The sequence below is a fragment of the Crocodylus siamensis genome, chromosome 1 (genome assembly GCF_052110815.1).
Source record: "Crocodylus siamensis isolate JL-2025a chromosome 1, ASM5211081v1, whole genome shotgun sequence".
Lineage (NCBI taxonomy): Eukaryota > Metazoa > Chordata > Crocodylia > Crocodylidae > Crocodylus > Crocodylus siamensis.
In genome coordinates, this window is record NC_143395.1 from 168,148,374 (window position 1) to 168,174,222 (window position 25,849).

Below are 25,849 nucleotides of genomic sequence, written 5' to 3' on the forward strand. Positions count from 1 at the left end.
GGAATCCAGCATTTGCAGCTGCAGGTCTCTGGGTCCTGGCAGCTGCAGGGTGCTGTCAGGACCCAGAGTTGGCAGCTGCTAGAGCTGAGACTCCCCTCAGTTGCGGGATGCCCAGCCCTGGCTGAGCATGTTGCACCCCTTTGTCTCCGATGGGGCTCCCAGCCACAGGGAAGCCCCTGCTACATGTGCAAATTAAAACTGCATAGCAACCAGCTATGTATAAAAGTATACACTGCTGAGATCTAACTTTGTAGCGGGTTGGAGCTTTTTATGGTGTGCTAGCTACTTTGCGTATGTAGCTGGTCTCAATGTAATTATGCAATTAACCAGTTAATTGTGTGATACCTGTAATGTGTAGAGGGGACCTGATAAACCAAAACCTGCCTGCTCCTCCCAGAAGCAGAAGCCCTACTTCTCTCTCTTTCTGGGAGGGGTATAGCAGGTTAGACCAGGAAGGACTGAGACAAGAACAGCTGCTTTTGCTTAATTAGGTTTGTAAGATAATTCTAATGCAGGCAGGTGCACATGCTTCTGCCCCAACCCTTTTGGGTCCAGCTCTTCACAAGGTATATGGGACAGTTTCACCAATGGCAGCAACAGTGGTGCCTATGCTACATCACCCCTGAAAGGCTCTCACATCATTCCTCAGAGACTCTTGCAGTGTAAAATCCCGGCTGAGAACCACTGTACTAGGTGTAGGCTCATTCCAGCTATCTGTCTACAGGAATGTCATTCTCAACAGCATAGAAATAGCTAGGTCTAACATTTTCTCGATAAACAACAGAGTCCATGAATGGCTTTGCCCAAGGCAAGCACCATGCCAAATGAAGTTGGTGGGGAAGCTTGCTGTTGGTTGTTTATCTCATCAAAGTATATCCAGTTTCATCTCAAATAAGAATCTTAAGGAGATGCATCTAGGTACAGGCAGTCCTCAACTTACGATGTTTTGAATTCTGTGAATGGCTCTTACAGCCTTTATAAATGGACACCCTGTTTCAAGATTCCGATGCAGGTTTCAACTTTATGATGCTCGATACAGCTGCATCCAGCTAGTAAGTCTGTTGTGATGGAAGGGGAGGGGGCAGATCAACACCCCAGCAGCAAAGGAGGGATTGGGGCTGGGGCAAGCACTGCCCAGCTGAGGCGAGGGGGTGGGGGACAAAGGTGTGGCTCATCCAGGGGGGCAGGCACCTCTTGCCACTGCGCGCTGCTGGTCTGGGAGGGCATGGGGTGTGTGCCCCTGGATTTGCGCAAGGCAGGCGGGGCCAGGGCTGCGCTGCACTGTGCTCTGGATGGGTGCAGTGGCATTGGGAGTGGGGGCTATGCCCTCCTACCGCTGTGTGCCACTTGTCTGGAGGCAGAGCAGTGGCTCTGTCCAGTGCCCCCCTGCCCTGGCTGGGACAGTGGCAGCAGGGCATACCCCCTGCTCCCAGCACTGGCACGCATGCCCAGAATGCAGTACAGTGCAGCCCAAGCCCCGCGCAGATCTGGGGGCACTCGTCCCCCGTGCCCTCCTGGATCAGCGGCATGCAGCAGCAGGAGCAACCCCCGCATCCCTGCAGTCCCCCCCACCCCATCCCCGCATCCCCCGAATGAGCCATGCCTTTGTCCCGCACCTCCCACCCCCATTGGGCAGCACTTACTCCAGCCCCAATCCCTCCTTCGCTGCCAGGGCGTTGTTCTGCCCCCTCCCCTTCCACTACAACAAACCATCTGGATGTAGCTGTATTGAGCATCTGTAACATTGTTCCTATGGGAAAATTGGTTCCGAGTTACGACATTTTGACTTAAGAAGCAGTTTTCAGGAACCAATTGTGTCATAAGTCTGAGGACTGCCTGTATCTGTACAGTCCATCCTTAGGCAAAATTCCCACCGATATAGGATCACCAAGTAGGATCAAACCCATCTCACTATGGATTTGCCATAGATCTTTGGTCATAGCAGAAAGCTCTGAAATGTCTCTAAATGTATTCAGGGTCATCAGTGACTCAGGAAAAGCTATCTGAATCCTTAAAATAGAATCTAAGCATAGTGGGCTAGCTAGTACTATATAAGAACCCTTTGTATTATCATCAGATAATTGTTAATACTGCCCTACATCTTTTGTTATCAAAAGTACTGCTTTGCAGTTGTCTCATGAACATTTGTTAATGTTAATGTCTGCTATTTTCACATTAACTAGCTGAAACCCGCAAACCATTTGCAATTAAATTTTTATTGCGAAAGTATTTCTTTAAATGCAGGATTTTTAGTTATCTTTTGATTGAATACTGTAATGGAATCAAAACTTCTCACACTCAAAAGGCACTTTCCCTGCTATCCTCCTGCCACCTTCCCAGGGCAGCCAGCCCATTCCTGGGCAGTCCCAGATGGCAAGAAGGCAACAGGGATGGTGCATGGGGTGCTGAAAGCCCACTAAGACCCGGCTTCCCTGAACATGCCCAAGTTTCCAGCGCCCCATGAACCATTGGATCCAGTGGGTGCTGCTTGTGATCTGGGGCTGCACCAGTGCAGCTAGTACCCCACCTGGGTAGCCCCAGGGGATACTGTCACCACAGAGGGAAGCACCACCACCACCCCCGCAAGAAAAAAAAGCAGCGAGGGGCTTGACCTTTCTTCCTCCTGGAGCTTGCCTGCATCTCCCGTGGCTAGGGAGCAAGCTGCTGGTGGGCCCTGAGCTGCAGGAGACCCTGATGCTTCCCTCCACGGTTGCAGTACCCATAGCAGGACTCACTTGCTGGCACCCCTCCTGGGCAGTACCGGGGGCACCACTGCCTTGGAGGGAAGCACCAGGGTCCCCTGCAGCTCAGGGCCTGCTGGCAACTCCAGCCATCTCAGGCCCCTCACCGCTTTTTAAATTATTTTTTTCCTTTGGCAGAGCCTGCTGTCTGTCTGTCCAGAACACTCTAATTAGTTCTTTCAGTAAGCATTGTGATTAGCTGCCAAGACAACCAATCAGAGTGCTCGGGACAGACAGACTAAGCCTATTATTATTATAAGTTAGATTAGCTGAAATACATTTCTGGCGATAGTTAATACATGCCCTTCTGCTCCCCCATGCAAGGTCAGATAGGGATGAGTAAGACCCCAGAACAAGTGACTAATGGCTCTGAGGAAAGAGAAAGTGACCATGATGATGTTCACCTGCTCCCTTTAGCTACTCATCTCTGAAAAACAACAGCCCTGGACATGGACTGCTTACCAAAGTTGGGAGTACAAGAGTGGAGGAAAAACTGCAATAAACTCTATGCTTCTTCCTCATCCGTATAGCCTAAACTGTCAAAAAACTGGAATAAAATATGCAGTTAGTGCTGCTTCAAGCAAAACCTAACTGGGGCTCGGAAGCCAATGACATCATGTCCACCAGCTCAGCCTCTCTTGTAGTTTGTGGTGCACCAGGGAATTGCACGCTGTACAAATGTTGGCTGGGGTTAGGGCCAGGTGGATCCCTAGCCTCTCTACCCTGTTCCTGCAGGTCAGGGGAGAGGATGTCAAATACAACTATTGTTATATCTGTATCTATATATGTCTAGATATACTTTATATTTTATATACTACATATGATTATATATATATTGTGTGTGTGTAAGAGTAATATGTTTGTGTTTGTTTTCTTAGTATTCTACTAAGATAACGGATACATATTTCTTAACAGATGACTTACTCATTATTCAGTGAAGATCACAATGTGGTGCTCTATTGAAGTAGCCAGCTCTGATCAAGTAGGGCCATGTTAGCACAGCCCACCACTTGGGCTAATATACGGCAAGTAACAAAAATGATTAGAAATCTGGGAAACATGGGTTAGTCTGGAGAAGACAAGACCAATGGGGACTTAATAATAGCAGTTTTAAATACTGGAAGAGTGGTTATAAAGAGGATGACGATAGACTATTCTCTATGGCTGTGAGGGATGGGACAAGGAATAATAATCTTAAATTGCAATAAAGGAAATTTATATTTGATATTACGAGGTATGAGGGTGGTTAAGCATTGGAACAGAGGTTATGCAGTCTCCATCCTTGGAAGTTTTTAAAACAGGTTAGACACTTGGCTGAGATCATTTAAACATGGATGATCATGACTTCAGCAGGAGACTGGATTAGATGACCTCCTCAAGTCCGTTCCGGCCTTACTTTTCTGTGATTCTATGCCCTGACTCTTATAGTTAGCTGAGCTTGTTCAGAGGGAACTCAGATATATCTATGCAGCAGTACACTGTGCCATGTGGACAAACTTCAAGGGCTTAACTATGACTTCACTCAAGGAGAAACTCCAGGAAAGAGTCTGTCTCAGCTTTCTGGCATGCAGGCAGCAGATGCAGGCAGTAGAGGTCCAAGATACTCCTTCCTGTACACAAAACTAGCTGGTGGCTTTTGGGGACATATTAATTGGGGCTATTCTGTGCCCCTAGGGGAACACATGGACTGTAGTTACGCTCACTTGTCACAGAGACAGCTGCTTGCACCCTTGTCTTCCATTGCCCATTTCTGATGCAGCAAGGTACAATCTGAGTATAATTAAACATTCACTTTTAACTTCAGCAACAGAAGGGTTGAAGTTTCATTTGTTTAAAATTTCTAATGGCACATTTCAAATGCTAACCTGAATGAAATCTTTTCTACAATTTTCAAATGTAATCCTTAATAATGAAATGGTTAGACACTGAAATAACACAGCAAATATTACCATTTAAATGTGACCAGAATAGAGGGAAATCCTGGGCCCATTGAAATTAGTGGCAAAATGCATATGGCCTTCAATTGGGCATACTATGGAAAATGAAATAAAAGTTTTATAATATACCTAGCAGAAATGTAAGGAATAATGTACTTCCAGCTGTACATAATAAGACTGCAATACTATTAGGGGGTTCTGGTGTCATTATATAAACCAGAGAAATGGGGTAAATTATGTATTTAATTTCACTAGGGCAGCAGGGTAGAAGTATAGATCTACATTTATGTAGACTTTGAAAGTATATTGTTGATTACAATAAGAGGTATGATTCTTCATGACAATAGTTAGGAAATGTCATCTTGGTGAAAAAAGCAATAGAAAAAAATAAATAAAATGTGTTCAAAGGAATGACTTTATGCCTACAAAACTTTATATTTTTTCATTGCAATATTAATAGTCTATCTTTTGTGAAAAATTCTGATCATGTTTGGAATGTCAGTGTGCATAAATGTAACAAGAAGCCAGAATTTGTCTCTTTTTTCCTAAATAAAATGGTCATGTCTCAAAGCATGGCTAAAAAGTTTTTCTAAATTTTACAGATAACTGGGCTTTTTCACAGGAGGAAATATATAAAAGGCACATTCTACACAGGCGCTTTAATGCTCTGTAGCCTATTTTACCGCACATTAGAGCATCACAGCAAAACCCATGCTAATGAGCAGTAACATTAGGCTACTGCTCATTAAGCATCACTAAAAAAAGTGTGCACTTTCACTACTGTGCATTAGTGCAGCCTAATGCACAGTTAGTACCTCACATTAGAGGTACTAAATTTAATGTGAAGTAGCAAAAGTGCATTAATAAACATGTAGATACACCCAAAGGGTAGCAAAAAAAGAATCGTGATTTTTCAGTGGCTGCTCTAGATCTCTGAAGAAGTTTTTTATATATTTTATATATAACTAGGTAACTTTATATATGTATATATATATATATACATACACACACACACACACACAATACTTGTACATATAGAGTTGTTTTATATCAGTATGGCTATAGCATTAGACCCATTTTACAGAAATAGGAACAGCTTCTGTTCCTCAGGCTCTTATGATCCCAGTGGTGGCTTATTGTCCGTGGCCCCAAGAAGCTGATAAAGCAGCTGAAGATTAAAGAAATCACAGTCCTTCTACACCCGCAACCAGAAGGAAGGGTAGCATAGGAGCTGCTAGACTGGTTCTACACCATCAAAGTGTCCCCACACTGGCCCGTATGTAGTTCACAAACTGTGATGCAGTAGTAATTGTTTCTCAACCTCTGTATAAATATGTGGTCTTCCTTTCCATCTGCTACCTCTCCACAGCTGTAACCAACTTCAACCACTATGTAAATAGTTTTAAAAAGGCATCCACCATAATGCTGGTGTGGAATCCCAAGGGCCACTCCAATCCCCTTCCCCTGCCCAATCTGCTTTTGCTTTTTGCTTCCTTTCCTGTACTTCCTTATCCCATTTGTTGCTCAGTTGGAATGGCATGCATTAGAGCACTTGGTTTCCTTTGCTGATGGTGTACGTATGGGTGACAGTGGCTGTCAGAAGTAATTTCCTACTCACATCTAGAAAGTTTTGTTTTTACAATTCTCTTTTTCTCAAGAACCAAATATGTCTTGTTATTACGTAGACAAGGCTTGAGATCACTTTCATGCACAGATCTTGCTCGAGGGGTTGGTTGGTTGGTTTGTTTTAAGCATTAATTATTTTAGAACTATACTGTAATCTTTTTTGAAGTTCCTCATATTTCAGGAATTGATGGAAGTAAATGTGTGTGTTATCCATAAAGATTGTAAAGATACATACGTACTGATGCAATTTTTGGTCACTTTTTATATGAGAATATTTATTTGCAGTAGCAGAGATTTAAACCATAGACTCCTTATCTTAAGTAGCTGCATGGCATCTGTTACTGTAGTATCAGAGTGCCCCACAGTCTTTAATGTATTTATCCTTGCGACACCCCTGTGAGGTAGGGAAGGACTATAATCCACATTTTTTGGATGGGGAAGTGAGAGACAAACACACTAAATGATTTGACTAAGGTCATGGTGACAGAGGAATTCGGTGGCAGAGATTCTAGACTACTTCCATAAACTGAACCAGAGGGGGACAAACATTCTGGCAGGCATGCCACAAGTTAGCCTTGGACCCTTTCTAAGGATCACTCCAAACCCCTTCCCTTGACCAGTTTACTACTCTGCTTTCTGCTTCCTTCCCTGTGCTTCCTGTCCTATCTGCTGCTTGACTTTCTGCTGTATCTGCCACTGTGTTGCTTGTCCCTTTCCTGATCTGCTACATGCCACATAAACAGGCTGCCTGTGCCACTTACAGCATATATGCCACAAGCTGGCCACCCCTCAACTGAATCATTCTCTTCCTCCTGATACAATAGGCTTCATGAAGGGCCTCTGAGGTGGGGAAAGATTATGGTTTTAGAAAATGGCAACAACTAACTACCTCCAACACTTCCCTGTGAGCTGTCAGAGGGCAATACAGCCAAAATGTGAGTGGTTCCTGGCCATAAAGGGCAACTGACATAGGAAGCAAGAGGATACTTTTATTCCCTTCCTTACTCTCAACAGAGTTAAGTATGTCATATGTGAAGAAGCCCCATATACTAAGCCTTAATGGGAAACACTTTTTATTAAAGTGTATCACCCTCTAGCACTAAGGCGAAGTACAGACAGTCAAAAAGCCTGAGGCTAAATTGATTCAGTCTGTTCAGGTTAGTCTAAGCTGCAAAGTTTGAACCAATAAGCAAATGAACAGACATTCACTTTTGATTCAGAAAATGCAGTCACATGCCTGCAAAAGCTGCAGGGATGGGAAGAGGGGATGCTAGAACACAGTTCTTTGGCACATAGCCAAGATGGACTGTGTATTCACTTCCTCCTCCTGCTGCCCCCTGAGATCTTTGGGATTTGCAGTCCATACTCACAGCAGCAGGACTCTGCAAGGTTGCTCATCACTTCCTCTTCCTGCTTCCAGATGCTTGTGGGATTTGTAGTCCACAGTTGCAGCCAGCACTAGGTAAGCAGGGCAGGGCAGCTCTGTACTTGGGGGAAGGGACATTTAACACCCCCTCCCTGGCCCCAGATCCCAGCAGGGGTTTACCGGGGGGAGGGCAGTGAGCCAGCCCTCACTGCTCCAGCTAGGAAGCAGAGTGCTGGGGCCAGCCCTGCTCTCTGAAGCAGACAGCACAGCCCAGCCCAGGGCTGGGATGCTGAGGACTTGTGATTTAACTTGAACCAGGAAGGGGTCTGGGACAGAAGTTTCATAAACCAGTTTATAAACCTGTACGTGTCTATAGTTAACCAGGTTTAGCTTAAAGCAGTTTCAGCCATTTTGAAACTGGTTTATGTGCACTGAACTTCTATTCTGTTACAGGTTTAAACAAGTTTCTGATCACTTAAACCGTTTTATGTGTAACTTCTGTCCCTAGCCCACAAGGCTTTCCTGGTACGCAAAAGTGGTTCATTGTATACCCTTGAATCAACTTCAGGTATTCAGGCACGAACTGAAGCAGTGTTTAGCCCACTTCATAACTTTAAATATCATATATTGGATAATCCAATAAAAGGTTCTGTAACAGGGTTCAGGAACACCCCAGAGTCTTCGGTAAGCAAGGGGTTAATTCCAGCAATATTTCTCCTCCCCGTTGCATACTTCATCATAGAAAGGGCTATAAAAGGGTATCTGTTTGACAAAATGAGTATGAAGACTGATTTTAGGAAGTTGTTGTAGGACACCGGAGGGCAGGGAACAACTACAGGCAGACCTGGACAGGTTGGACAAATGGGCAGAAAACAACAGAATGTGATTTAACAAGGAGAAATGCAAAGTGCTGCACCTAGGGAGGAAAAATGTCCAGCACACTTACTACTTAGGAAATGACCTGCTCAGCAGCACGGAAGCAGAAAGGGATCTTGGAGTCCTAGTGGACTCCAAGATGCACATGAGTTGTCAGTGTTGTTGGCACAAGGTGCCCGAGGGAGGCAACAATTGGGTTTGTTGCCCGGTGTGCGTCGCGCCAAATAAATATATTGGGGGAGAAGTAGACAGAGTTTATTTGAGCTTAAGTAAAAGGCACAGGGAGACTGTATTGTCTTAAATTTTGCACACCTAACACTGCAACAGCGAGATTTTTATATCTCAGTCAGTTTTACTGTCAGTGATTTTTTACTTGCTAGCCTCCCTTTTCCTTTTCCCTTCTTCTTTTTCTCTCTGAGTGGTGCTCTTGCATTTTACGGATAACAGTTTTAGCTCGCCTGCTTTTTAGAAGGACGGGAGATTTGCAGGCGCCAGAGAGAAAGGGTTGCAAAGGTTGGGCAAGGGGGGGCTTTGGCTCTTCTGAGCCTGGAGCAGAAGGACTTTTTCGACACTCGTGGTCTTTCATCCCTCTGAGTTACCCAGGGTTATGCCCAGTGTCACCAACATCAGTGTGACAAAGTCACCAGCAAAGCTAACTGCACTTTATCATGCATGACAAACAGGACCAAGGAGGTGATACTTCCCCTCTATTGGGTGCTGGTCAGACCGCAGTTGGAATACTGCACCCAGTTTTGGGTGCCACACTTTAAGAGGGATGTGGATAACCTGGACAGGGTCCAGAGAAGGGCCACTCATATGGTTAAGGGCTTGCAGGCCAAGCCCTATGAGGAGAAACTAGGGCACCTGGACCTCTTCAGCCTCTGCAAGAGAAGGTTGAGAGGTGACCTTGTGGCTGCCTATAAATTCATCATGGGGGCGCAGAAGGGAATTGGTGAGGCTCTACTCACCAAGGTGCCCCTAGGGGTTACAAGAAAAAATGCCTATAAGCTAGCAGAGAGCAGATTTAGACTGGACATTAGGAAGAACTTCTTCACAGTTAGAGTGGCCAAAATCTGGAATGGGTTCCCAAGGGAGGCCCTGGGGGTCTTCAAGAGGAGATTAGATAGGCATCTGGCTGGGGTCATCTGAATCCAGCACACTTTCCTGCCTATCCAGGGGGTCAGACTCAATGATCTATTGAGGTCCCTTTCGACCCTAGCATCTATGAATCTAGGCTAATTTCCAGACTGGGGGATTTTAAAAAATATTTAGACTCTTATTTTTATTGTTATAAATGTTATCTTTAGTTAGAGAATGTGTTTCTTTATTTTCTGCTGAGTCAATTCACCACTTCACAGGCTTCTGTTGACTTATTAGAAAGTTGTTTTTTTCTTCATAAAAGTTACCATTATAAAAAAGAAATCTCCTTTTTAGCCTCTTGCTGCCTGTACCAGGTTGGCCAAGTAATTTTAAAGGAGGTTGAAGAAATGATAGGATAGAGTGAAAAGCTGTAAGGAAAAGATCTGACTCTTCCTAACACTCCAGGCATGATGGACTCTTCAAATGAATGTTAGTTCCTCAAGAAAAACTAAATTTTATCCTCCACAAATTTGTATGTGGGAAGAAAAAGGTAAATTGTTTACTGATATGGATTATACTCCCCATGTCTTACAGAAGAGCAAAAGCTAAACTAAAATTGTACAGACTTTTCTGAGGTTATCAGTGAACAAGGAAAGGCTATCTGACTCTCTGTAATAGCAACTGTGCTAGAGCTGCTAATAACCTTGAATATAATGGCCTAAACTATGAATTTAAAAGAGGGAAGATTCCATAGGACACTTCTAAAAAGCTTTAAATGTTGAGCAAACAAGCACACTCCTGGCACTGAAGCAGTCTTCTTGTATACTTTTGCCACAAGATAACATACTGCAGATCCAATTCTGCAAGTCTTCTGAGCAAGAGAAACTCCCATGACAATCCATGGGAAGTCTGAATATAAAAAGCTTGCAGGATTAGGCCCTATCATAGCAAGACAGGCACATCTGTGTTTTGTTACAAAACTACCAAACTGATATTTTCATCGAAAAACAGAGAATGTGCTATTTTAGTGCCACTGTTAGCCCCAGGGGAGCACAGTCAGGCCAAGATCCACAGTTGTTTGCCTTGTTATTCCCATGGAGCTCTGCCTTCAAATAAGTACTGTGAAAGCTAGTTCTACCCTGCTTCTGCCTGATTTCAGATTAACATGGCTAATTACCTTTCTCTGCCCTTCCCTGCAGGTCTGGATCCATCAGGATGCAGCAGTTCCCAACTGACCTAGGTATGGAGGGGGGAGCACCAGAGATGCTCTTGCCCTGCCCCAGCTGCAGGCTGCAGCTGTGTAGGGTGAGAGGTTTGGTAGAGGACCACACGAGCAGTGCACTGGTTCCTCCTTCCAGTGCCTGTTTTCTGCTTGCCCCTTCTCCTGCCTCCCCTTCCCCAACCCCATGGCTAGGAGCAGGCAGTGGAAGGAAGAACCTGAACACTGCTGCCTCTGTCATCATTTGACGCAGACATGGCGGAAGTCCCAGAGCAGCTCCTGACCCACTCCTGCCCCTACTTCAGGAAGCAGTAGTGCAGAGAGCCACGCTTGGTCAGGGACAGAAGCAGTATCTACAGCCAGGTTCCTCTTTCTACCACCTGCTTCTGCAATAACTGCATATTTTATTCCAGTGAAGGATGTCAGGGGGAAAGGGTGGGTAGGCAGCAGGGGCTGGAAGGAAGAATCAGACTCCCTATGCCACCACTACCCACAGCCACTGGTTCTGCCCTACCGTGCCCCCAGGTCAGCTGGGGAAAGTGGCAGTAGGAAGTGGGTCCCCCATTCATGTGCCTGCTCCCTGCCCAGCTCCCTCATGTACTCTGCCACCCTGAGGGGAGCTTCAGCCATGCCTCACCGCCCCCCACACCATGATCTGAGGGGTGGTATGCTGCAGCCGCTTTAGGAAATTCTGGATCTGCCCATGCTCCACCACATAATTCTGCCATTGTCCCTGAGGGGACAATTTAGCTGGACTATAAGAGGCTGGGAGTTGTATATCTCCTTTGCTAACACATTTGGGACTGATTCTTTATTGGGGTCTGTAGCCATTCACTGCTGTGCACAGTGGGTATAAACCCAGATCAGAATGAAAGTAGCAGGCACCCACTCTGCATGAGTACAAATGACTGTGCCAGACATAAGGCAGGTAACAGCCAAGCCCAACCAGGGGAAGGAATTCGGACCTTAGTAGATAAAAGATACTGGAACCAATCTTTAGATAATACAAGCACATTGATTTTATTTTTTCTTTACGTTGGTCTGATAACTCAAGGGAAAACCAATGTCAAAATAATTTGTATAATGAACTAACACCAGAATGTTTATTTTTAGATGTACCAGACCATCCAATAACAGGTCATGTTCCTGGAATGTAAGAGTCAGATTCTGATCTTGGTTACACTGGTTTAAATGCTTCACTGATTTCAAGCTTACTCTAGATTCATGCCAATGTATATATGATTAGAATTTGCCTGTAGATATTTTGCTGCTTGATGTGATGCAACTGTATGATTATTAAAGGAAAAATAAGGCATCAGTGAAAATTAACTGATGTTAAGCACTTTGAAGATGAGAGTGCTGTGTAAATGCCAAATATTATTAAGTATTATCTAAGTGCACATTAGCAAGGACACTATTTTCATACTTTTCCATTGCATGGAAGTGATGCATTTTATAGCACAGCAAAATGCAATGTTCTTTTTAAAATTGATTTTGTTTTCTTTTATTAATGACATTGTTTTGTATGGTTATGTGATATAGATCTTTTCACTTCTACATCACTGTTCAAATCTATCTTAGATCAGTAGTGACCAAATGCCATTGCCATTTGATAGCTGTTATGGCCAATGCCCACTTTGTACTGAAAAAATTGTTTACATCACTAACCCTCAACACAGTTTGTGCACTTGCTAGAAATATTTGTAGTAAAGCCAAGAGTGAAGTGGACATGAAAACTGAACTACCTTCTTAGCACTAGAACTATTTTTTCAAAACAAGGTTGGCACATTTTGGTGGTATGGTTCTCTAGCAGTACTTTTTCACTAAGTTTCAGTGAATAAATAACATATATCTGACATACTGTCAAGTCCAGCACCTTTTGTGAGTGCTAAAAGTTAGCTAAAGTATGAGACACCTTTTTAGAAACCAGTAGTTCACCTGAGAGTGTGTCTACACGATATGCCTGGACGTGTCTATACAATATGTTTTACTGTGCAGTAATTACTGTGCAGTAAGTGTCTGCAGCAACTGTGCTCCCAGTCAGCCGGTTAGCAGGGGATAAAAGATTGCTTCCTGCCCCTGGGGAGCTGTCTGCTGCTGGGGCAGGCTCCTTCACTGGAGCCTGGGCAGGGACAATGTCTCCCTGCCTCAGCAGCAGGGAGCTCCCAGCCCCTACTCTGCAATTGTGGTGCTGGGGCTTGGAGATCCTTATCTCCCAGCCTGAGCCCTGGGTTGTGGGACCTGGGCTGGGAGAGCCATATCTCCCAGCACCAGCTCCATGGTTGCGGGATGGACACTTGGAGATCCTTTTCTGTGACTGTGGAGCTGGTGCTGGGAGATAAAGATCTCTCAGCCCAGCCCAGGTTTGCAACCTTGGGACTTGGGCTGGGAGATAAGGATCTCCCAGCCCAGGCCCCATGATTGTGGAGTGGGGATATTGTCCCTCTCCAGGCTCTGGTGGTGCAGCCCTCCCCAGCAGCAGATAGCTCCCAGGGGCAGGGAGCAATGTGCTAACCCCCACCAGGAGACAGCTGTCTCCTAGCCCCTGTGTTAGCACCCAGGGGGAGCCTACAGTTTCCTCTGGCTCCTGCAGGGCCCATTGCAGGGCCTCAGGGAGCAGGAGCAGTCTGCTGCTAGGAGCAGCAAATCTGATCCCATGTTCCTGCACATTAAACTGCTCCCAGTTTATTTTCACATATAGAAATGCAAAAAATCTAGAACTCTTGGTTCAGAGAGGATACCTTTTATTAAACCAACTAGGAAATCGCAAAAAAAATATCTTTTTCTGCAAGCTTTCAGGCTCAAACACTGTTCATCAGGCTCAGGGAAAATTAAAGATGGTAAAAATTCCCCATAGGTAGGAAATAAACTTCATTTTTGCACAGAGGAAGCTGGAGATGAAAATCTGTCCCTCTGGGTCCATGAGAATGTCTTTGCAAGTTGTTCTGAGTTGCTCTTTGTTGTGTAGATCAGATAGGATTCCTTCCCTGGAGATGTCAAATGGCAAGCAGAGAGGTATAGAAATCTTTCTTGTTGTTCAGCAATGAAGTTTAAAATCCAAAATTGGCTAAAATTCAGCATCTTCCGTGTTTCAGGGATGTATTTGGTAGCCATGTTGGTGTGAGACAAAAAGAAATGCAAAAATCTAGAACTCTTGGTTCAGAGATATGGTACCATTTATTAGACCAACTAAGAAATCAGAAAATTTTTTTTATCTTTTTCTGAAAGCTTTCATGCTCAAATGCCCTTCATCAGTCTCAGGGAAAATCAAAAATGACAAAAAGTCCCCATCGGTAGGAAATAAACTTAATTTTTGCAGAGGAAGCTGGAGATGAAAATCTGTCCCTTTAAGTCCATGAGAAAGTGTTTGTGAGTCTTTCAGATGTTGACGCACCCACTGAGACAGTACATTCATAACAAAGAAGTTGAGAGGAACCTCATCAGAGAATGTTATGAAAGTACTGCCTCATATGATTTGCCAGAGATTTGCCTTTGAGAAGCACAAGAGTGATGATGTATTTCAATTGTAAAAAAGGTATCAAAAAACTTAGATCAGATTTGTGTTTCACGGTTAACTCCTGACATTTTTTCTCAGTGTGTTTCACTTTTTCAGCAAGGTCCTGCAGCCCTAGCAATACATTTAAAAAGCAGCGAATCAAGTTTGAAGGTCCCGAACCTGTTTTTATTGAGTTATTACTCAAGATAAAACTTGAACTAATCCAAATGCTGACATGTGCTGAACACTTGAGTATACACAGCTACCTCTGACGTTTATAGAAGCGTTGGCTGAGTAAGGAATAAAAAGCCTGCTTCTCCTTCTGCTGAAATCACTGGGACTTCTGACATTAGCAAGTGGGAGCAGGACTGAACTCTGCTAGGATGGATGATTCTTTCACATGTATTTCCTAATGGGAGCGGTCATAGCATATTTTCCTGCCTAATCAGCCCCAGCAAGATCCTTGCACAACACAATTATGCTGTCTTAAGCTGTTAACAAAGGTTCAGAAAACCCTCCCTTCCCCCAAGAAAAATTTAATTGCGAAGATTTTGTTTCGTTTGATGCAGCAGTTAACAAGAACCTGCTCTAAGTCATCTACACATTCCTACCAGATTTTTTACCAACATTTTAGTTATTTATATATTTTATTAGACTTCAAGAGAAAACACCTGATTCTCCCCCCACTAGGTCTAAGCCAAAATCCTCAGGGCCATATTCTCTATTGATTCCAGTGATGCTGTTCCTTTTTATCTCTACAGATTATTTGGCCCTCACTTTTTTCAATGAGGGCAGGATAAAATCTGCAGTGGGCACATCCACATGTGCTATTAATGCACTTTGGACTTACTCGGTGCACCTACACGGGGCGCTAAATGCACAGAACCATAATAATACTGCGCAGTAGTGCTTCACAGCAGAAACAGTGCAAATACATTACTGTGCAGTAATGCCAGTTACTATGCATTGATTTAGTACTTGATTATACAGGTACTAAACTTAATGCACCATAACTACAGTGCATCAATGAACGTGTAGACATACCCACTAAGCAGTAAAATACTGTGCAGTAAGCCTTCTCTAAAAGCATGTCTACATGTGCACCCTGTTGGGAGCAGATTTGTTCCCAACAGAAGCAGCTTGGTATAGGGCTACTCCTGCCCTGCTTTGCCCTGCTGCTGGAGCCAGGGAATGCTCCAGGCTTCCCCAGGTGCTAGCCCAGGGTTTGGCAAGGGGCACGGGGGCCAGTCTCAATGCACGTGGGGCCAGGAGAGCTCTGAGGCTGCAGTGGCAGCTGTCTTCTGGCCCTGTGCACATCAGGATGGGTACACAGTGGGATGCACAGCTGCTAGTGAGCCCTCTGCTGGGTGGTGCTTCCCTGTCTGGCAGGGTGTTCACTGGGACCTGTCCTGGGTATATGGCAACTGCTGGCAAGCCTCTTTCCAGGTGGGTGCCCCTGCTCAGCAGGGGGTTAGCTGTGAATTGTCCTGCAAGCGGGGCAGCTGCTGGTGAATCCCCTGGCTTGTCAGGGGACTCGCCAGCAGCTGCTCCACTTGCAGGACAGTTCCCAGCCAGCCCTCTGCTGAGTAGGGAGACATGGGACTCATTGGCAGCTGCCCTGCTTGGGTTCCCAGCCCCCACCCACCCCACAGAACAGCTCCGCACAGCACAGAGCGAGGAACTCTGGCAACCTAGTGGTGGCTGGAGTTCCCAGTTCCATGCCACACAGAGCTGCTCTGGAGAGTAAGCGGGGGCTGGGTTCCTAGCTCCCGCTCATTCTCTGGAGCTCCCAGTTCCATGCTGGGAGCCGGGACGGGGCAGAGAGCTCCCCAGTCCCAGTGCTAATTGGCTCCTGGCTCCTGGGGGGAGCCAGGAGCTGAGCAGCATCAGGACCAGGTACAGAGAGCTCCCTGTCCTCTATGGTTCCCTGCTACCTAGGCTAACTGGGAGCACATTGGTTTTTTTTTTGTTTTTTTTTTTGTTTCTGGTCAGCATCTACAAATGCAGTACTGCGTAGTAACTACTGCAAAGTTAATTTAATACCTGTATTTACAGGTACTAAATAACTGCACAGTAGCCTAATTTACTGTACAGTAAACGCCCACACATGTAAACTGTAATGCTTTACTGCACAGTAGGTTAGTTTACTCTACAGTAAAGTGTCTCGTGTAGATACGCCCACTAGTGTGAAGCATTTTATATTCAAAGGCACTAATACTTAGCAATAACAACATAATAATAATGCCTGAGCCAGATTCTCTTTACAATTATTCCAATGTAATTATTATTATTTACTGTTTATATTAGGGTATTGCTTAAGTACCCTAAGTGAGACCAGAATCCCATCGAGATTGCGGGCATAATTTTTTATCCTGCACTGTCACTTCAGGATTGAAGCCATAAAGATAACCCTTTCCCCCAAGAGCTTGCAATCTAAAAGGAACTCAGAAATTCTGACAAAATGATTTTTACATTGCTATAAAGGGGTTGTCATGTTTTGTTATTTAATTGCCATTTTAATAATGTTATTATCCATCAACATCTCGTAGATTGTGGGCATTGTTTATGAATTAGCTCTCTTTCAAAGTGAACTTGGGATCAGCCAGCTTCTTAAAGACCTGAACACAAAAGAAGACTTGAAGAAAACAAAAACAATGGGGAGACTCTTGCATCTAAGACCGGATACTTAATACTTCAACTTTTGTGCTCCATATTCTTTGTAAATCCATTGTTAAGGGTTGTTATATGGAGATCTTTTCTTCTTTTCCTCTGCCAAATATGGCCCCCTTGACTAGTTGTGTCTGTGGCATTAATTTTTTGTGTTTATGATCTGATGCTTTCTGAGTATGTAAGGGTTTGAAATTTCTGGCTTTCCTTGCTTGGTCTAGTTGCAAATGAAGTCCTACAGGTTTCAGTCTGTGTGACAAACTTTGTCCTGTCTATCTGAAATGACGGCTTTAATTGACTGTTTTAAATGGTTTGTTTTTAGCCACTTTGAGAAATTTTCATCACCCTTGATGCTTTCTACAAGTTTTTCCCTATTAAAATGATTTTCCTGTTCTTCCTGGGTTTTCTTCATGCCTTTTTCCACAATACTGTCTTTACCCATGTATATGGGAGGAAAAAAACTTATTTTAGATTCAAGTAAATATGGTATGAATGTGATCATACATATGATCTGATCTACGTCAACAGTTGTCACATGGCTAGGAGAGATGATTGGCTGATATTTGGAAGCTAATTGATTTTTTTTATTATTATTAATGCTGTTTTTTCATGTCATTTATGCAACAGTTTTGTCTGGTAGGGCTCCTTGTTGAGTTGCACAGGTTTCAGGTGCAAAACTATAACTCAGTTAAGCCAAAAAACCTGGTCCCGACACTGCCCAATTGTTTGTTTCCTAAAGGAATGCCTTGACCATTTATATTGTTTTGTTTAGGTTTTCCATAACCCATGCATCATTGTAGTTGTGGTTAACTATCCCATACTTTTCCCCCAGAATTTAACAGTCTGTTCTAGTATAAGATTTGTATAGGGTGGTTTGGATAGGGATGATCCTGCTTCAGGCAAGAGGTTGAACTGGATGACTTACGGAAGTCCCTTCCAGCCCTACTTCTCTATGATTTTGGAACCTGTGGTCTTCCAGAGCTTTCTTTATATGATCTCTTTTGACTAGTTTTGAAGATCTTATTTTTGTTTGTACGTCTGTTCTGCTAACAAAGCATTTAATTTTTTTTCTGGGATTAAAATGTCTTGTCTTGTCTTCCATGCCTTTCTTTTTTTTTTGCTCTCGCGTATTTGTTGATCCTTGCTTCAGATGTTCTGAACATATTACCTCTGAATATCTGATCCTTACTTCTGATGTTATTTCCTTTGGCAATGTCTTTAAGTTGATTCTTTTCTCTAAGACTTTTGTGTCAAGCTCTTCATCTTCCTGATGTTTCTCAGGATTGATTGGAGCTGATGATTTGTGACTTTTATCCCTATCGTTTCACAGACATACTTGGACACCAGCTGCTAGTAATTTCTGAGGCTCAGTGATGTCACAGATTTGTATTTCAAACACAGCTTGTCTGATTTTGGTTACTGTCTTAATTTAACATAATCTACAGCTTTTCATGGTATAATCTTTATGTCCTTTTGCTGTCCAATTTTTCTTTGATCTTTTGAAATATCTTTTGTAGTACAGTAAACCCTTTTCTTCTGCAAGGATGGCAATGAATGTATTGGTTAAGGTTTGAGAGTCTGGACTTCTGCATCTGGTTTTGGGCTGTTTTGAGAAGTGTTTATTAATGTTGTCATCCTCTGAAGCAGAATTTATGGTGGACATATCTTCCCAAATGCTTCAGTTTTAATTTTGTCAATTTCTTTTTGAGAAAACCAATTTAATTGTAAAATTATGTGACTGGTTTGCTGGTCCATTTTTACCTAAACCCAGCCATGTAGAACAGACCAGTTTTATGCTTCTTCCTTTTGGTGTAGATTTAAAGTAGCAGAGAACAAAAACCTTGCTTTGCTTCAGACCTTCTTGATGCTTTCTGCTATGGGAGGATTTTCTGCCTTCTTCCTGGCTATTCACACTTACTAGACAACACTGTGCTAGTTCCCTATCAGCTTGTCTAGAGTTTGGTAGCCTGTTTATCATGTGTGGCCCCAAAGTCCCTATCAGATACACAGAGCTTGTTGTGATCCTGTGGTATTGATTTGCCTTTTCTTTTCTCACTATTTCCATGGATTTCTTGAGGATTTGTGTATGCAGGATTGTCACAAACTGAAGGCCAATTTGGTTGCCATTGTTAATACAGCACCTGAATTGGGCTAAATACACATACCATCTAATCCAGCATGCATACCAGGCAACAAAGCAATCACCACAGCCTGGTCCCAGAGTAGTCAACACATGCAGCACAGCCCTGGAGCATCTGAGTGCAGTTCCAGATTATACCAAGCTGGGGGGGAGTAGTAGATACACTGGAGGGTAGGGCTAAGATTTAGGAGACCTAGAAAAATTGGAGGATTAGATCAAAAGAAATCTCATGAAGTTCAGTAAGAACAAGTGCAAACTCCTTCACTTAGGACAGAACAATCCCATGCGCCAGTACAGACTGGGGGCTGACTGGCTAAACAGAAGCTCTGCAGAAAAGGACCTGAGGGTTATACTGGACAATAAGCTGAATATCAGCCAACAGTGTGTCCTTGTGAAAAAGGCTAATAGCATGCTGGGCTGCATAACTAGGAATGTTGCCAGCAGAACAAGAGAAGTGATTATTCCCCTTATTTGGCACTGGTGAGGCCAGATCTGGAGTAATGTGTCCAGTTTGGGGCCCCCATTACAGATAGGATGTGGACAAATTGGAGGGTGTCCAGAGGAGGGCAATGAAAATGGTTCAGGGGCTGCAGCACATGACTTCTGAGGAGAGGCTGAGGGAACTGGGCTTATTTAGTCTTCAAAAGAGAAGATTGAGGTGGGACTTAATAGCAACCTTCAACTACCTGAAGGGTGGTTACAACAAGGATGGAGCTAGACTGGGGTAAGCAATCCCCAGCACAAGTGCCACAGCATAGCATGCAAAGGCATTTGCTTGGCACATGCACTTCAGGGAAGGTGCTGAGGATGCGCTGCCACAACAAGGATCAGGCCTCTATATCATCTGCCCCAGCACACCAACATCTTACAAGTCAAGGTTGCAGGTGTTTTTGGCACTGCCAAAAAATGTTGCCAACCCCTGAGCTAGACTGTTCTCAGTGGAGGCAGATGACAGAACAAAGAGCAATCGTCTCAAGTTGCAGCAAGGGAAATTTAGGTTAGAAATTAGGAGGAACTTTCTGCCTATTAGGATGGTAAAGTATTAGAACAAGCTGCCTAGAGAGGTTGTGGAATCCCCATCCCTAGAAATTTCAAGAGTATGTTGGACACTTGGCTGGAATGTTTGAGTCAGGGATGATCCTGCCTTGAGCTTGAGGCTGGAGTAGATGACCTTGTGAGGTCTCTTCCAAACCTACTTACTTGTTCCTAAAAAGAATGCTCAAACATTCAAATAAATTCCACATATTTGCTTTCTGTGATCATGTGAGTGAGCAGAATTTGGTGTGCAAATATATTCAGGCAAAAGGAAGGTAAATACTCATACAAAGAATCATGCACTTTACAAGAGTTTATGTGGCCTGGTCATCTTGAAACCAACCTCTCTGTGGGTTCAAGAGTAATGCAAACAAGGATCAAAAACAGTGCCATGTAACTAAGAGGACCAATCTCATACTGTCAATAACACATTACAAATAGTAAATACTCAGTAGTCCAAGTGAATAATCTGATATAAATCCATCATTTGAGGTATTTTTTGTATGAGTCATTTGCCAAATAATAATGAATGACACAGGCTGGATCTTGCAGAAGGATTCATGGTGGTGACCCCTGCACCTTCACTTCACCTCTGCAGGATCCAGCCTGTGTCATTCATTATTATTGGGGCCCAAAATTTGTTCCTTGCTGCTTTGCAAATAATAAAAAAGGGATGACTTCAAGGAATTAGTTGCCTGCTGTAAATAGTTTGCTCCAATCAAATGAAGAACTATCAGAATTCTCTTATTGCATCCAGTCAATCTCAAGGAACGTGCCACGTGTTCTGTTATGTTGGCAAACATATTTAAATAAATAACAAACCCTAATATCCTTACCCACTTTTTAAATTGGTCTTTCTTAAGACAAATTCCCGTCAAAGCAAAATTTTCCCTAAGCGTAACAAAAACAATGGAATAGACTCATGCATGCCTTCACTGCTTAGCTATCTGAGCTATCCCTGTCCTCTAAAATAGGCCATCTCTTTACAATGTGAGTTCTTTAGGGTGGGCCCAATAGCAAAAGTATTCCAGCCCTACTTCTCTATAATTCTATGATACATTTCATAATTAATAAATTATATATTTATGTGCATATACATATATGAGAGGGATATAGATGTAGATATAGCTGTACACCATGAAATAACATAAGCTTATAGAAATTGAGAAACAGCTTTGACTGTGCCTTCAACAAACCAGGAGGGATTATCTCATAGTAATAAGTGACTCCAAATGCCTTAATCCTATGACAGAATAGCCAATAAAAAATAAACCACATCATTATTATTAAATACCATGTATTCTCCCACTGATAATAAAGCCACTAATGGAGATACCTTTGAAAAATATCTATCTGAATATGATGTCCATATATAATTAGTGCACATATATTTATATAGTACCTATACAGATACATGATATTTCATAATAAAGACACATAATTTTTTATTCTCTAGAATACATATTTTTTGTTTTCAGTGCTTGATGTAAGGATTGCATGCAGAAATGCATTACCCAGCTCAAGTAGCCATCTGTGGCCTAAATCATCATAAACGTAAAACTGGAGAAACCAGATACTGACATACCATGGTGACAAGAGTAAACCTAAGGATAGGTAAGATACAGATACATGGACCTCATGCAGTAGCTAGTCCTTTCAGTCAGTCCCTCTTGCCTCTCCCTTAATCATCTCAGACTCTTCCTCCATTTATCCCTTATGATCCCATGCTACTCTACTCACGCCCTGTGTGTGGGGGCTCCTCCTCATAATAAGCCCCTAAATCTAACCTTTACTTTCACAGTAGACTTTTGCTGGTCCTATCATCAGGAAAATAGCAGAAGCCATCTAGATGAGAGCTGTATTTGTCCCTGAAGGCAGCACAGTTATTTCAACTTGACACTAAGACTGTAGATTGTAACTCCACTATTCTGCTTTCCCCCAAGCACAATTCCACTGAGGTCAATGCAAGATCCATACATGTGAGACCAGATAAATAAAAAGAATAAAACAGTAAGAATAGTTTGACACTTAATATGTATATCTAAACAAATGCTTGTTTATAAATCAAACTTATAGAAAGACAATATTAAAAAATATTGGATGCAGGATATTGAAAACCCTCTTTGATGGGGACTTGGAAGTAGAAAAATACACTGAAGACACTTGCCATAGACTATAACAATAGTACCAAGAACTTTGTTTCTAACAAGATCATGCATCTTCTCTTCATATATGAAGCAGTAAAAAAATCATACTGTTTAACTGAAACTGATGATTGACACTGATGTCTGGCATCATACTGCAAATGTCTTTCAAAAAAGAAAAAGAAAGAAAAGGAAACAAAAGGAAAGTAAGATTTAATTTAAAAAAAAACATTATTATACAAATGTTAAAAACAATTGTGAAAGTGCAAAGGTATATGAACCTCCCAGGGGTGGAGCATGAAATCCTAGCAACAAAACACACCATGCCACCAGAGACTGAAACCCCTTACCCCATTCTCCTCATGGGGTTACACATGTAGGACAAGCTATCCATCTTCCACCTTGCAGAGAGCTCCTTCGTGGCTCAGTATAACACAAACTGCAAAGTAAAGTGTCCAGGTCTGGACCAGAAAGGAGGGCATAATTACAGCCAGCCCCTGTGAGCTGATTTTTGTGGCTCTTCTCAGTTGTCATCTTGTCCCAGCCCAGCAAGAAATTGGCCAGGCAGGTCACACTCCTTTTTTTCACTCAGTACAGGATAAAGAAGTGTACACAATCTCAGAGAAGCCCAACTCCAGTGTGCCAAAGAGGATACTGAGGGAAGCAAAGAATAGCTGCAGCCAGGAGCAGTCCAGGAAGACATGGAAAAGAGTCTCCTCTACCTCCTTCTTACAGAAAGGGCAGGCTGCTGATGCTGCTGGGTCTAAGTGGTAGACAAAGGTGCCCATGGCCAGGGCTCCATGCAGCAGCTATGGAGGTCACCAGTTTTCTTGACAATGGATAGCTTGTACAGGATGGGCCAGGCTTGCTCTGGTGTTGCTGCTGCTAGGTGCCCCCTCCATGTCATGTCAGAGCTGGAAGCCAGGACACAAGCATAACACACTTTGATTGTCCATGTGTACAGTGCCTTCCCAGACAGGATCTCAAGGCAAATCCCAGCCCTGTTCTTGTTGGGCATGAGAAGGGATAGCAGAGGACTGGACCCACCACTCTCATTGCTGTCCACAGCTGGAGAAACAGGCCATGAGAGTGGAGATCTGTTTAGCAAGCTTCCGTCAATGAGGGCTTGTCATGTGCAGAGGTAGTCTTCTAGGCTAGGGACAGAAGTTACACATAAACTGATTTAAGTGATCAGAAACTAGTTTAAACCTATAACAGAACAGAAGTGCAGTGCACATAAACCGATTTCAAAATGGCTGAAACTGGTTTAAGATAAACCTGGTTGAATGTAGTATCAGAGTTAACTGATTTAGATCAAACCAGTTTATAGAACTTCTGTCCCAGACCCCTTTCTGGTTTGAGTTAACTCACAGCCCCCTACCATCCCAGGATGCTTTGCAGCTCTGGGTTGGGCTGTGCTGTCTGCTCCAGAGACCAGGGTTGGCCCCGCCCCTCTGCTCCCTAGCTGGAGAAGCGTGGGCTGGCTGACAAGGGGTTGGTGTGGGAAATCTGGCTGGGGATGCAACCAGATTTCCCACACTGGAGTGATGGAGCCTTCTTGTGGCAGACTCAGGCAGAAGGGAGGGAGGGGGGATTAAACCCCCCTCCCTCCCCTCTCCCAATGATAAGGGACCCCAGCTGGGGTCCCTGCCAGGCATTTTGCCTCAGTCGCTGCTCAGGTGGCAGGGGGCATGGCCAGACACCAGCCCTGGGCAGCTGCCAGGGGCCATGCTGGTGGGGGGCAGTGTATGTGTATGTACGGAACATTCTAGGGGTGTGTGTGTACGCTTGTCTCATTTCAAGGGCCCGTCCTGCAGCCAAGGGGAGATGAGAAAACTTTTCTGTGCACGTGTGTTGTAGTCATGGCGCTGCAGGAAATCTGAAACCTGCAGCCATGAGTTGGTGTCTGCCCACATGGAGGGGGCCAACACGACCTCCCTCAGTGCTCAGCTACCCACCTTACCATCTTGCCCATCCCCTCAAGCCATCCCAGCCCAGGCCCAAAGCCTTTAGGGCCAGGGGCAGAGGGGACCCAGTGCAGCAGCAGGTAGAGCCCAAAGTACCAGAGCAAGCCCCTGTATCTCAAGGCGGCGGGAGACCAGCCCATCTGCTCTCCCCCTGAGGCAGGCTCTGGTCTCTGCCTTGCCCCACAGCAACCCCAGTGTCCAGAGGTGGATTAAGGTGTACTGGGGCCTTGGGCAAGCACAAAATTGGAGGGCCCCTGCCCCATGGGTGCTGGGCTGTAGCAGGGAGAGAAGCCCCTTCCCCTCCTAGTGCTGGCAGGGGAGGCTGGGGGGCACATGCTCACTTCTTCTCCCTGCTCCCTTCCCCCACTACGGCCAAATGCACACACACACATTCACACACAGAGGCATGCACAAGCATAGGCGCATGCACTCTAACCCTCTGCACATGGACACAAATGCACAAAGGGAGATAGACAAGCACACACACAGAGGCAGCACAGGCAGACACACACGATGACACTCACACACAACAGCACAGACACATACACACACACATAGACAGACACAGGCAAATATACACATAATGACAGACACACACACCGGCAGACACACACAAAGGCACACTTTTCCCTCACATGACCTCTCTCTCCCCCACTCTTGATCACATGGAGGCAGCCCTCCACCCCCCACACCCCCGCCTCAGCTCAGTCTCACTCCCCACCCTGCCTCTGTTACACTGACCTGCAGGGGGCTGCTGCTGGGCTGTCCTCTGCAGCCACCCAGATGAAGATGGCCGCACAATGTCTCTGTGGGCCGGCACCAGCACTGGGAAGGGTAGCTCAGCTGCAAGGGGGCTAAGATGAATTTGGGGGGGCTATAGCCCCCAAGGCCCTCTCAGCACCACTGCCCGCAAAGGCGCAGTGTGGCACTCCTGGTCCAGCTGACCCAGCCCCAACCCAACCACCTCTATGCCCAGGTGGGGCACGGCTCTCCCAGCTCCCCCCACCCCCCCAGACACAGTACCACATGGCCTACCTCTCATCCAGGTGCGATGCTGTGCTCCCGGCCTGACCCCAGGCCTGTGACCCTGTCCCCCCAGCCCCATTGGTGGAGGGGCCCTGCTCCCAGGGAAACAAATGTGAAAAGCATTCACAGTTTGGCACCAAGTTTAAAACTGTGGCTTTTGCTTCCCTGCATATGAGGATTCTGAGGCCCTGAATTGGAAGGGGGCCCCAGGCTTGTGGCCCGCTTGCCCATTCATTAATCTACCTCTGCCAGAGCCGTCCCCTCACCTAGGTGCATGGCAGGTTATTTTCACACAAGGAACTGGCAAGCAGCAGAGCTGGCTGCTAGAAACCCAGAAACATCAAGGTGGGTGGGCTTCACCAAGCTCGCATTGCAGCCCAGATGTAGCAGCAGAAGCCACCTCAGGGCATGGGGAAGCCATGGCTGAGCACCCCATGCTGCAGCCACGGGCAGCTGCTCCTATCCCACAGAGCCAGAAAGAAGCACGGGGCAACAGGTGCTACAAGGAGCCAAGGCCAAGCCATGAGCA

At 44.7% G+C, this 25,849-nt stretch overlaps 1 long non-coding RNA gene across 1 annotated transcript in view; it reads left to right on the top strand.

Annotated features, from left to right (window-relative positions):
* LOC149873637 (uncharacterized) overlaps positions 1–25,849 on the top strand; it is a 54,859-nt gene that overhangs the window by 2,272 nt on the left and 26,738 nt on the right. The window contains exon 2 of the long non-coding RNA XR_016442533.1: positions 10,826–10,866. This is a non-coding gene — a long non-coding RNA (uncharacterized LOC149873637). The remainder of the gene's footprint in view (positions 1–10,825; positions 10,867–25,849) is intronic.